This window comes from Ranitomeya imitator, chromosome 1 (assembly GCF_032444005.1).
Source record: "Ranitomeya imitator isolate aRanImi1 chromosome 1, aRanImi1.pri, whole genome shotgun sequence".
NCBI lineage: Eukaryota > Metazoa > Chordata > Amphibia > Anura > Dendrobatidae > Ranitomeya > Ranitomeya imitator.
The window spans coordinates 979,606,848-979,620,690 of record NC_091282.1 but is presented as its reverse complement, the minus strand read 5'-3'; positions in this window follow the sequence as shown (position 1 = coordinate 979,620,690).

Below are 13,843 nucleotides of genomic sequence, written 5' to 3'. Positions count from 1 at the left end.
CTCTCCTGTGGGCCTTCGGGTCCACCACCTGGTTCCAGCACCGTCAGCTGGTTCCGGGCCGAGCCTTTGGCTTAGGTGCCTCCTCCTGGGTATCCGAGTTCCGCCAACGCCAGGCGGTCCTTGGTAGTGCTTTTAAGCGCGGGCACCTACAGCTTAGTAACCGGGTTCCAGCACCGTCAGCTGGTCCTCGGTCGTGCCATTGGCTCTTGCACACTGGGGCAACGCATCCGGGTTCCAGCACCGCCAGCTGGTTCTCGGCAGTGTTCTTGTCACAGGTACTCCCTCGTGCCAAGCCTGGTTTCAGCACCGTCAGCTGTTTCCGGGTTGTGTCAACTTCACTGAGACGCCTATGCTTGCCCCGTCATGGGGCGGTCGAGTTAGCCAACTCCAGGGTGCCTCCAGTTTAGGAGCTTCCTATGTGGGCTGCGTGAACTGGTAGTCAAGGCTGGTTCTGTAGTGCCAGTAGGCCCAGCTCCCCCTGTAGGACTGTTGGGGTTCGGTAACTGCGGCTGCCTCGCGGCCTAGCTGTTCTCTCCTCTCCTGTGGGCCTTGGGGTCCACCACCTGGTTCCAGCACCGTCAGCTGGTTCCGGGCCGAGCCTTTGGCTTAGGTGCCTCCTCCTGGGTATCCGAGTTCCGCCAACGCCAGGCGGTCCTTGGTAGTGCTTTTAAGCGCGGGCACCTACAGCTTAGTAACCGGGTTCCAGCACCGTCAGCTGGTCCTCGGTCGTGCCATTGGCTCTTGCACACTGGGGCAACGCATCCGGGTTCCAGCACCGCCAGCTGGTTCTCGGCAGTGTTCTTGTCACAGGTACTCCCTCGTGCCAAGCCTGGTTTCAGCACCGTCAGCTGTTTCCGGGTTGTGTCAACTTCACTGAGACGCCTATGCTTGCCCCGTCGTGGGGCGGTCGAGTTAGCCAACTCCAGGGTGCCTCCAGTTTAGGAGCTTCCTATGTGGGCTGCGTGAACTGGTAGTCAAGGCTGGTTCTGTAGTGCCAGTAGGCCCAGCTCCCCCTGTAGGACTGTTGGGGTTCATTAACTGCGGCTGCCTCGCGGCCTAGCTGTTCTCTCCTCTCCTGTGGGCCTTGGGGTCCACCACCTGGTTCCAGCACCGTCAGCTGGTTCCGGGCCGAGCCTTTGGCTTAGGTGCCTCCTCCTGGGTATCCGAGTTCCGCCAACGCCAGGCGGTCCTTGGTAGTGCTTTTAAGCGCGGGCACCTACAGCTTAGTAACCGGGTTCCAGCACCGTCAGCTGGTCCTCGGTCGTGCCATTGGCTCTTGCACACTGGGGCAACGCATCCGGGTTCCAGCACCGCCAGCTGGTTCTCGGCAGTGTTCTTGTCACAGGTACTCCCTCGTGCCAAGCCTGGTTTCAGCACCGTCAGCTGTTTCTGAGTTGTGTCAACTTCACTGAGACGCCTATGCTTGCCCCGTCGTGGGGCGGTCGAGTTAGCCAACTCCAGGGTGCCTCCAGTTTAGGAGCTTCCTATGTGGGCTGCGTGAACTGGTAGTCAAGGCTGGTTCTGTAGTGCCAGTAGGCCCAGCTCCCCCTGTAGGACTGTTGGGGTTCGGTAACTGCGGCTGCCTCGCGGCCTAGCTGTTCTCTCCTCTCCTGTGGGCCTTCGGGTCCACCACCTGGTTCCAGCACCGTCAGCTGGTTCCGGGCCGAGCCTTTGGCTTAGGTGCCTCCTCCTGGGTATCCGAGTTCCGCCAACGCCAGGCGGTCCTTGGTAGTGCTTTTAAGCGCGGGCACCTACAGCTTAGTAACCGGGTTCCAGCACCGTCAGCTGGTCCTCGGTCGTGCCATTGGCTCTTGCACACTGGGGCAACGCATCCGGGTTCCAGCACCGCCAGCTGGTTCTCGGCAGTGTTCTTGTCACAGGTACTCCCTCGTGCCAAGCCTGGTTTCAGCACCGTCAGCTGTTTCCGGGTTGTGTCAACTTCACTGAGACGCCTATGCTTGCCCCGTCATGGGGCGGTCGAGTTAGCCAACTCCAGGGTGCCTCCAGTTTAGGAGCTTCCTATGTGGGCTGCGTGAACTGGTAGTCAAGGCTGGTTCTGTAGTGCCAGTAGGCCCAGCTCCCCCTGTAGGACTGTTGGGGTTCGGTAACTGCGGCTGCCTCGCGGCCTAGCTGTTCTCTCCTCTCCTGTGGGCCTTGGGGTCCACCACCTGGTTCCAGCACCGTCAGCTGGTTCCGGGCCGAGCCTTTGGCTTAGGTGCCTCCTCCTGGGTATCCGAGTTCCGCCAACGCCAGGCGGTCCTTGGTAGTGCTTTTAAGCGCGGGCACCTACAGCTTAGTAACCGGGTTCCAGCACCGTCAGCTGGTCCTCGGTCGTGCCATTGGCTCTTGCACACTGGGGCAACGCATCCGGGTTCCAGCACCGCCAGCTGGTTCTCGGCAGTGTTCTTGTCACAGGTACTCCCTCGTGCCAAGCCTGGTTTCAGCACCGTCAGCTGTTTCCGGGTTGTGTCAACTTCACTGAGACGCCTATGCTTGCCCCGTCGTGGGGCGGTCGAGTTAGCCAACTCCAGGGTGCCTCCAGTTTAGGAGCTTCCTATGTGGGCTGCGTGAACTGGTAGTCAAGGCTGGTTCTGTAGTGCCAGTAGGCCCAGCTCCCCCTGTAGGACTGTTGGGGTTCATTAACTGCGGCTGCCTCGCGGCCTAGCTGTTCTCTCCTCTCCTGTGGGCCTTGGGGTCCACCACCTGGTTCCAGCACCGTCAGCTGGTTCCGGGCCGAGCCTTTGGCTTAGGTGCCTCCTCCTGGGTATCCGAGTTCCGCCAACGCCAGGCGGTCCTTGGTAGTGCTTTTAAGCGCGGGCACCTACAGCTTAGTAACCGGGTTCCAGCACCGTCAGCTGGTCCTCGGTCGTGCCATTGGCTCTTGCACACTGGGGCAACGCATCCGGGTTCCAGCACCGCCAGCTGGTTCTCGGCAGTGTTCTTGTCACAGGTACTCCCTCGTGCCAAGCCTGGTTTCAGCACCGTCAGCTGTTTCCGAGTTGTGTCAACTTCACTGAGACGCCTATGCTTGCCCCGTCGTGGGGCGGTCGAGTTAGCCAACTCCAGGGTGCCTCCAGTTTAGGAGCTTCCTATGTGGGCTGCGTGAACTGGTAGTCAAGGCTGGTTCTGTAGTGCCAGTAGGCCCAGCTCCCCCTGTAGGACTGTTGGGGTTCGGTAACTGCGGCTGCCTCGCGGCCTAGCTGTTCTCTCCTCTCCTGTGGGCCTTCGGGTCCACCACCTGGTTCCAGCACCGTCAGCTGGTTCCGGGCCGAGCCTTTGGCTTAGGTGCCTCCTCCTGGGTATCCGAGTTCCGCCAACGCCAGGCGGTCCTTGGTAGTGCTTTTAAGCGCGGGCACCTACAGCTTAGTAACCGGGTTCCAGCACCGTCAGCTGGTCCTCGGTCGTGCCATTGGCTCTTGCACACTGGGGCAACGCATCCGGGTTCCAGCACCGCCAGCTGGTTCTCGGCAGTGTTCTTGTCACAGGTACTCCCTCGTGCCAAGCCTGGTTTCAGCACCGTCAGCTGTTTCCGGGTTGTGTCAACTTCACTGAGACGCCTATGCTTGCCCCGTCGTGGGGCGGTCGAGTTAGCCAACTCCAGGGTGCCTCCAGTTTAGGAGCTTCCTATGTGGGCTGCGTGAACTGGTAGTCAAGGCTGGTTCTGTAGTGCCAGTAGGCCCAGCTCCCCCTGTAGGACTGTTGGGGTTCGGTAACTGCGGCTGCCTCGCGGCCTAGCTGTTCTCTCCTCTCCTGTGGGCCTTCGGGTCCACCACCTGGTTCCAGCACCGTCAGCTGGTTCTCGGCAGTGTCTTTTGCTCTTGTACCTTCTGCTCCCCATCCTGGTTCCAGTACCGTCAGCTGGTTCCGGGCAGAGCCTTTGGCTTAGGTGCCTCCTTCTGGGTATCCAAGTTCCACCAATGTCAGGTGGTCCTTGGTAGTGCTTTCAGGCACGGGTACCTCCTGCTTAGTAACCGGGTTCCAGTAACGTCAGCTGGTCCTTGGTAGTTCCATTGGCTCTTGGACATTCGGCTACCCATCCGGGTTCCAGTACCGTCAGCTGGTTCTCGGCAGTGTCTTTTGCTCTTGTACCTTCTGCTCCCCATCCTGGTTCCAGTAACGTCATCTGGTTCCGGGCAGAGCCTTTGGCTTAGGTGCCTCCTTCTGGGTATCCGAGTTCCGCCAACGTCAGGCGGTCCTTGGTAGTGCTTTTTAGCACGGGTACCTCCTGCTTAGTAACCGGGTTCCAGTAACGTCAGCTGGTCCTCGGTAGTTCCATAGGCTCTTGAACCTTCGGGTAGCCATCCGAGTTCCAGTTCCATCAGCTGGTTCTTGGCATTTTCTCAGCCTTCTTGTACCTTCTGCTACATTTCCAAGTTGAAGACCCTAACGTCGACAACCCGGAAGACCACCCCGATGACGACGACCCGGAAGACCACCCCGATGACGACGACGACGACGACGACGGCGGAGACGACGACGGCTGAGACGACGACGGCGGAGATGACGACACTGGAGACGAAGACCCTGGAGACGACAACATGGAAGACCGAGAAGCAGAAGAACAAGAGGCTGCAGAACAAAGAGCAGAAGAACATTAAGCATAAGACTTAATATCAGAGCAAAAGATATTATCTAAATTATATGCAGAAGAAGACTAAGCAGTGTATGGGGGTGAGTCCGTTCCTCCTCGTGGTGCCCCTGGATAAAGCCTGATGCTGCAGGCCAAACTGAACGCGGACAAATGTAACTTTTGTGACTGGCAGAACGGAAGGTGTAATCTTCCAACTTTTATAGATAACAACTACGGGAATGCCTGTCACAAATGAGAATATGATGAAGAAGTAGAATAGGAAGAATAATAACAGTGGAATAAAAAGAATATGTAGAATAGGAAGAATAATAATAGTTGAAGAAAATGAATATGAAGAATGTAATAAAAAAAAAAAAATAGGTAGAAGATGAAGAAGAAGATGAATAAGGTGAAGAAGTTGATGTCAAGGATGCTGATGATGATGAAGATGAAAGTGTGGGAAAAGAAAAAAAAAAAAGAAAAAAAAGAAGGGGAAGGGCGTGGAATAGTGAAACATCAATATCTGACAAAATAAAAAAAATTTACATAGTCAATATCTTTTTCAATCCGAACGTCTTTAAAAAAAAAAAAAAACATGCTATTCTATTTGATTGGACTAATCCTCATTGCCTTTAATGTCTCCGCCACCTCCCCCATACATCCTACATTATTCTTAGTTGTTTTCCTTCATGTAGAATGAACCTACAAGGAAAGAAAGGGTTTATTTTAATTCCGATATTTTGGTCCCATTGACTTGCATTGGGATCGGGTATCGGTATCGGCGATATCCGATATTTTTTGAATATCGGCCGATCCAAACCGATACCGATACTTTCCGATATCGGAAGGTATCGCTCAACACTAGTGGGGACATGTGAAGCTCTATCACCACTGTGGATGTGATGTGGGGACATGTGAAGCTCAATCACCACTGGGGATATGATGTGGAGACATGTGAAGCTCTATCACCACTGTGGATATGATGTGGAGACATGTGAAGCTCTATCACCACTGTGGATGTGATGTGGGGCATGTGAAGCTCTATCACCACTGTGGCTAGGATGTGGAGACATGTGAAGCTCTATCACCACTGGGGATGTGATGTGGGGACATGTGACTCTTTATCACCTCTATGGATGTGATGTGGGGACATGTGAAGCTCTATCACCACTGTGGATGTGATGTGGAGACATGTGACTCTCTATCACCACTGTGGATATGATGTGGGGACATGTGAAGCTCTATCACCACTGTGGATATGATGTGGAGACATGTGACTCTCTATCACCACTGTGAATGTGATGTGGAGACATGTGAAGCTCTATCACCAGTGTGGATATGATGTGGAGACATGTGAAGCTCTATCACCACTGTGGATGTGATGTGGGGACATGTGACGCTCTATCACGACTGTGGATATGATGTGGTGACATGTGAAGCTCTATCACCACTGGGGATGTGATGTGGGGACATGTGAAGCTCTATCACCACTGTGGATATGATATGGAGACATGTGAAGCTCTATCACCACTGTGGATGTGATGTGGTGACATGTGAAGCTCTATCACCACTGGGGATGTGATGTGGGGACATGTGACTCTCTATCACCACTGTGGATGTGATGTGGGGCATGTGAAGCTCTATCACCACTGTGGATATGATGTGGTGACATGTGAAGCTCTATCACCACTGGGGATGTGATGTGGGGACATGTGACTCTTTATCACCACTGTGGATATGATGTGGAGACATGTGACTCTCTATCACCACTGTGGATATGATGTGGGGACATGTGAAGATCTATCACCACTGTGGAGATGATGTGGAGACATGTGAAGCTCTATCACCACTGTGGATATGATGTGGAGACATGTGAAGCTCTATCACCACTGTGGATATGATGTGGAGACATGTGACTCTCTATCACCACTGGGGATGTGATGTGAGGACATGTGAAGCTCTATCACCACTGTGGATATGATGTGGTGACATGTGAAGCTCTATCACCACTGGGGATGTGATGTCGGGACATGTGACTCTCTATCACCACTGTGGATGTGATGTGGTGACATGTGAAGCTCTATCACCACTGGGGATATGATGTGGGGACATGTGACTCTCTATCACCACTGTGGATGTGATGTGGGGCATGTGAAGCTCTATGACCACTGTGGATGTGATGTGGTGACATGTGAAGCTCTGTCACTACTGTGGATGTGATGTGGGGCATGTGAAGCTCTATCACCACTGTGGATGTGATGTGGAGACATGTGAAGCTCTATCACTACTGTGGATGTGATGTGGGGCATGTGACGCTCTATCACCACTGTGGATATGATGTAGGGAAATGTGAAGCTCTATCACCACTGTGGATGTGGTGTAGGGACATGTAATGCTCTATCACCACTGTGGATGTGATGTGGTGACATGTGAAGCTCTATCACCACTGGGGATGTGATGTGAAGACATGTGAAGCTCTATCACCACTGTGGATGTGATGTGGAGACATGTGAAGCTCTATCACCACTGGGGATGTGATGTGGAGACATGTGAAGCTCTATCACCACTGGGGATGTGATGTGAGGACATGTGACACTCTATCACCACTGTGGATGTGATGTGGAGACATGTGAAGCTCTATCACCACTGTGAATGTGATGTGGGGCATGTGACGCTCTATCACCACTGTGGATATGATGTGGTGACATGTGAAGCTCTATCACCACTGGGGATGTGATGTGAGGACATGTGAAGCTCTATCACCACTGTGGATGTGATGTGGAGACATGTGAAGCTCTATCACCACTGGGGATGTGATGTGGAGACATGTGAAGCTCTATCACCACTGGGGATGTGATGTGAGGACATGTGACGCTCTATCACCACTGTGGATGTGATGTGGGGCATGTGACGCTCTATCACCACTGTGGATATGATGTGGTGACATGTGAAGCTCTATCACCACTGGGGATGTGATGTGAGGACATGTGAAGCTCTATCACCACTGTGGATGTGATGTGGAGACATGTGAAGCTCTATCACCACTGTGAATGTGATGTGGGGACACGTGAAGCTCTATCACCACTGTGGATGTGATGTGGGGACATGTGAAGCTCTATCACCACTGTGGATGTGATGTAGGGACATGTGAAGCTCTATCACCACTGTGGATGTGATGTGGGGACATGTGAAGCTCTATCACCACTGTGGATATGATGTGGAGACATGTGAAGCTCTATCACCACTGTGGATGTGATGTGGGGACATGTGAAGCTCTATCACTACTGTGGATGTGATGTGAGTACATGTGATGCTCTATCACCACTGTGAATGTGATGTGGGGACATGTGAAGCTTCATCACCACTGTGGATATGATGTGGAGACATGTGAAGCTCTGTCACCACTGTGGATTTGATGTGAGGACATGTGAAGCTCTATCACCACTGTGGATATGATGTGGTGACATGTGAAGCTCTATCACCACTGTGGATATGATGTGGAGACATGTGAAGCTCTATCACCACTGTGGATATGATGTGGTGACATGTGAAGCTCTATCACCACTGGGGATGTGATGTGGGGACATGTGACTCTCTATCACCACTGTGGATGTGATGTGGGGCATGTGAAGCTCTATGACCACTGTGGATGTGATGTGGAGACATGTGAAGCTCTATCACCACTGTGGATGTGATGTGGGGCATGTGAAGCTCTATCACCACTGTGGATGTGATGTGGAGACATGTGAAGCTCTGTCACTACTGTGGATGTGATGTGGGGCATGTGAAGCTCTATCACCACTGTGGATGTGATGTGGGGCATGTGACGCTCTATCACCACTGTGGATATGATGTGGTGACATGTGAAGCTCTATCACCACTGGGGATGTGATGTGAGGACATGTGAAGCTCTATCACCACTGTGGATGTGATGTGGAGACATGTGAAGCCCTATCACCACTGTGAATGTGATGTGGGGACACGTGAAGCTCTATCACCACTGTGGATGTGATGTGGGGACATGTGAAGCTCTATCACCACTGTGGATGTGATGTAGGGACATGTGAAGCTCTATCACCACTGTGGATGTGATGTGGGGACATGTGAAGCTCTATCACCACTGTGGATATGATGTGGAGACATGTGAAGCTCTATCACCACTGTGGATGTGATGTGGGGACATGTGAAGCTCTATCACTACTGTGGATGTGATGTGAGTACATGTGATGCTCTATCACCACTGTGAATGTGATGTGGGGACATGTGAAGCTTCATCACCACTGTGGATATGATGTGGAGACATGTGAAGCTCTGTCACCACTGTGGATTTGATGTGAGGACATGTGAAGCTCTATCACCACTGTGGATATGATGTGGTGACATGTGAAGCTCTATCACCACTGTGGATATGATGTGGAGACATGTGAAGCTCTATCACCACTGTGGATATGATGTGGTGACATGTGAAGCTTTATCACCACTGGGGATGTGATGTGGGGACATGTGACTCTCTATCACCACTGTGGATGTGATGTGGGGCATGTGAAGCTCTATGACCACTGTGGATGTGATGTGGAGACATGTGAAGCTCTATCACCACTGTGGATGTGATGTGGGGCATGTGAAGCTCTATCACCACTGTGGATGTGATGTGGAGACATGTGAAGCTCTGTCACTACTGTGGATGTGATGTGGGGCATGTGAAGCTCTATCACCACTGTGGATGTGATGTGGAGACATGTGAAGCTCTATCACCACTGTGGATATGATGTAGGGAAATGTGAAGCTCTATCACCACTGTGGATGTGATGTAGGGACATGTAATGCTCTATCACCACTGTGGATGTGATGTGGTGACATGTGAAGCTCTATCACCACTGGGAATGTGATGTGAAGACATGTGAAGCTCTATCACCACTGTGGATATGATGTGGTGACATGTGAAGCTCTATCACCACTGGGGATGTGATGTGAGGACATGTGAAGCTCTATCACCACTGTGGATGTCATGTGGAGACATGTGAAGCTCTATCACCACTGGGGATGTGATGTGGAGACATGTGAAGCTCCATCACCACTGTGGATATGATGTGGGGACATGTGAAGCTCTATCACCACTGGGGATGTGATGTGAGGACATGTGACGCTCTATCACCACTGTGGATGTGATGTAGGGCATGTGACGCTCTATCACCACTGTGGATATGATGTGGTGACATGTGAAGCTCTATCACCACTGGGGATGTGATGTGGAGACATGTGAAGCTCCATCACCACTGTGGATGTGATGTAGGGACATGTGAAGCTCTATCACCACTGGGGATGTGATGTGAGGACATGTGACGCTCTATCACCACTGTGGATGTGATGTGGGGCATGTGACGCTCTATCACCACTGTGGATATGATGTGGTGACATGTGAAGCTCTATCACCACTGGGGATGTGATGTGAGGACATGTGAAGCTCTATCACCACTGTGGATGTGATGTGGAGACATGTGAAGCTCTATCACCACTGTGAATGTGATGTGGGGACACGTGAAGCTCTATCACCACTGTGGATGTGATGTGGGGACATGTGAAGCTCTATGACCACTGTGGATGTGATGTAGGGACATGTGACTCTCTATCACCACTGTGGATGTGATGTAGGGACATGTGACACTCTATCACCACTCTGGATATGATGTGGTGACATGTGAAGCTCTATCACCACTGTGGATGTGATGTGGGGACATGTGAAGCAATATCACTACTGTGGATGTGATGTGAGTACATGTGAAGCTCTATCACCACTGTTGATATGATGTGGGGACATGTGAAGCTCTATCACCACTGTGGATATGATGTGGTGACATGTGAAGCTCTATCACCACTGTGGATGTGATGTGGGGACATGTGAAGCTCTATCACTACTGTGGATGTGATGTGAGTACATGTGAAGCTCTATCACCACAGTGAATGTGATGTGGGGACATGTGAAGCTCTATCACCACTGTGGATATGATGTGGAGACATGTGAAGCTCTGTCACCACTGTGGATTTGATGTGAGGACATGTGAAGCTCTATCACCACTGTGAATGTGATGTGGGGACACGTGAAGCTCTATCACCACTGTGGATATGATGTGAAGACATGTGACTCTCTAGCACCACTGTGGATGTGATGTGGGGACATGTGAAGCTCTACCACTACTGTGGATATGATGTGGGGACATGTGAAGCTCTACCACTACTGTGGATATGATGTGGAGACATGTGACTCTCTATCACCACTGTGGATATGATGTGGTGACATGTGAAGCTCTATCACCACTGTGGATGTGATGTGGGGACATGTGAAGCTCTATCACTACTGTGGATGTGATATGGGGACATGTGATGCTCTATCACCACTGTGGATGTGATGTGGGGACATGTGAAGCTCTATCACTACTGTGGATGTGATATGGGGACATGTGAAGCTCTATCACCACTGTGAATGTGATGTGGGGACACGTGAAGCTCTATCACCACTGTGGATATGATGTGAAGACATGTGACTCTCTAGCACCACTGTGGATGTGATGTGGGGACATGTGAAGCTCTACCACTACTGTGGATATGATGTGGGGACATGTGAAGCTCTACCACTACTGTGAATATGATGTGGAGACATGTGACTCTCTATCACCACTGTGGATATGATGTGGTGACATGTGAAGCTCTATCACCACTGTGGATGTGATGTGGGGACATGTGAAGCTCTATCACTACTGTGGATGTGATATGGGGACATGTGATGCTCTATCACCACTGTGGATGTGATGTGGGGACATGTGAAGCTCTATCACTACTGTGGATGTGATATGGGGACATGTGAAGCTCTACCACTACTGTGGATATGATGTGGAGACATGTGACTCTCTATCACCACTGTGGATATGATGTGGTGACATGTGAAGCTCTATCACCACTGTGGATATGATGTGGGGCATGTGAAGCTCTATCACCACTGTGGATATGATGTGGAGACATGTGAAGCTCTATCACCACTGTGGATGTGATGTGGGGACATGTGAAGCTCTACCACTACTGTGGATATGTGATGACACAAAAGAGAATAGTAAAACCAAAAACACTCAGTTTGAAAAAATGTTGCAGTAATCCGCAAGTGCTAGTAAAAGATGTAAAAAAAACAGGGTATTTGGTTGATACGTTTTTTGCAAAAAATGTATACTAAGCTGCTCTACCAAACTTCACGGTATACCCTTATCAGAGCAGTCCTAACTAATGTATGCAATCCCTATCTGATGTATTTAAAAACCTGATCATCTGTATATTACCTGTGTGAACAGGGTTCAGAGAGGAAAAATCCATGTGTGCATACAGAGTAGAACAGCTTTTGTGCAGCTAGCCCAAGAGGAGTGGTGGGTAGCTCCCCAGTTTTGTAGACACAAGAGAACAATTATGGAAACAGGAACACATGGGCTACTTGCACAGTGAACAAGTCTGTAGGATCATGTTCACACACCACCAAGAAACCTGAAGACACAAAAGAGAATAGTAAAACCAAAAACACTCAATTTGAAAAAATGTTGCAGTAATCCGCAAGTGCTAGTAAAAGATGTAAAAAAACTACAAGACTGGGGAGCTACCCACCACTCCTCTTGGGCTAGCTGCACAAAAGCTGTTCTACTCTGTATGCACACATGGATTTTTCCTCTCTGAACCCTGTTCACACAGGTAATATACAGATGATCAGGTTTTTAAATACATCAGATAGGGATTGCATACATTAGTTAGGACTGCTCTGATAAGGGTATACCGTGAAGTTTGGTAGAGCAGCTTAGTATACATTTTTTGCAAAAAACGTATCAACCAAATACCCTGTTTTTTTTACATCTTTTACTAGCACTTGCGGATTACTGCAACATTTTTTCAAACTGAGTGTTTTTGGTTTTACTATTCTCTTTTGTGTCTTCAGGTTTCTTGGTGGTGTGTGAACATGATCCTACAGACTTGTTCACTGTGCAAGTAGCCCATGTGTTCCTGTTTCCATAATTGTTCTCTTGTGTCTACAAGACTGGGGAGCTACCCACCACTCCTCTTGGGCTAGCTGCACAAAAGCTGTTCTACTCTGTATGCACACATGGATTTTTCCTCTCTGAACCCTGTTCACACAGGTAATATACAGATGATCAGGTTTTTAAATACATCAGATAGGGATTGCATACTTTAGTTAGGACTGCTCTGATAAGGGTATACCGTGAAGTTTGGTAGAGCAGCTTAGTATACATTTTTTGCAAAAAACGTATCAACCAAATACCCTGTTTTTTTTACATCTTTTACTAGCACTTGCGGATTACTGCAACATTTTTTCAAACTGAGTGTTTTTGGTTTTACTATTCTCTTTTGTGTCTTCAGGTTTCTTGGTGGTGTGTGAACATGATCCTACAGACTTGTTCACTGTGCAAGTAGCCCATGTGTTCCTGTTTCCATAATTGTTCTCTTGTGTCTACAAGACTGGGGAGCTACCCACCACTCCTCTTGGGCTAGCTGCACAAAAGCTGTTCTACTCTGTATGCACACATGGATTTTTCCTCTCTGAACCCTGTTCACACAGGTAATATACAGATGATCAGGTTTTTAAATACATCAGATAGGGATTGCATACATTAGTTAGGACTGCTCTGATAAGGGTATACCGTGAAGTTTGGTAGAGCAGCTTAGTATACATTTTTTGCAAAAAACGTATCAACCAAATACCCTGGTTTTTTTACATCTTTTACTAGCACTTGCGGATTACTGCAACAATTTTTCAAACTGAGTGTTTTTGGTTTTACTATTCTCTTTTGTGTCTTCAGGTTTCTTGGTGGTGTGTGGACATGATCCTACAGACTTGTTCACTGTGCAAGTAGCCCATGTGTTCCTGTTTCCATAATTGTTCTCTTGTGTCTACAAGACTGGGGAGCTACCCACCACTCCTCTTGGGCTAGCTGCACAAAAGCTGTTCTACTCTGTATGCACACATGGATTTTTCCTCTCTGAACCCTGTTCACACAGGTAATATACAGATGATCAGGTTTTTAAATACATCAGATAGGGATTGCATACTTTAGTTAGGACTGCTCTGATAAGGGTATACCGTGAAGTTTGGTAGAGCAGCTTAGTATACATTTTTTGCAAAAAACGTATCAACCAAATACCCTGTTTTTTTTACATCTTTTACTAGCACTTGCGGATTACTGCAACATTTTTTCAAACTGAGTGTTTTTGGTTTTACTATTCTCT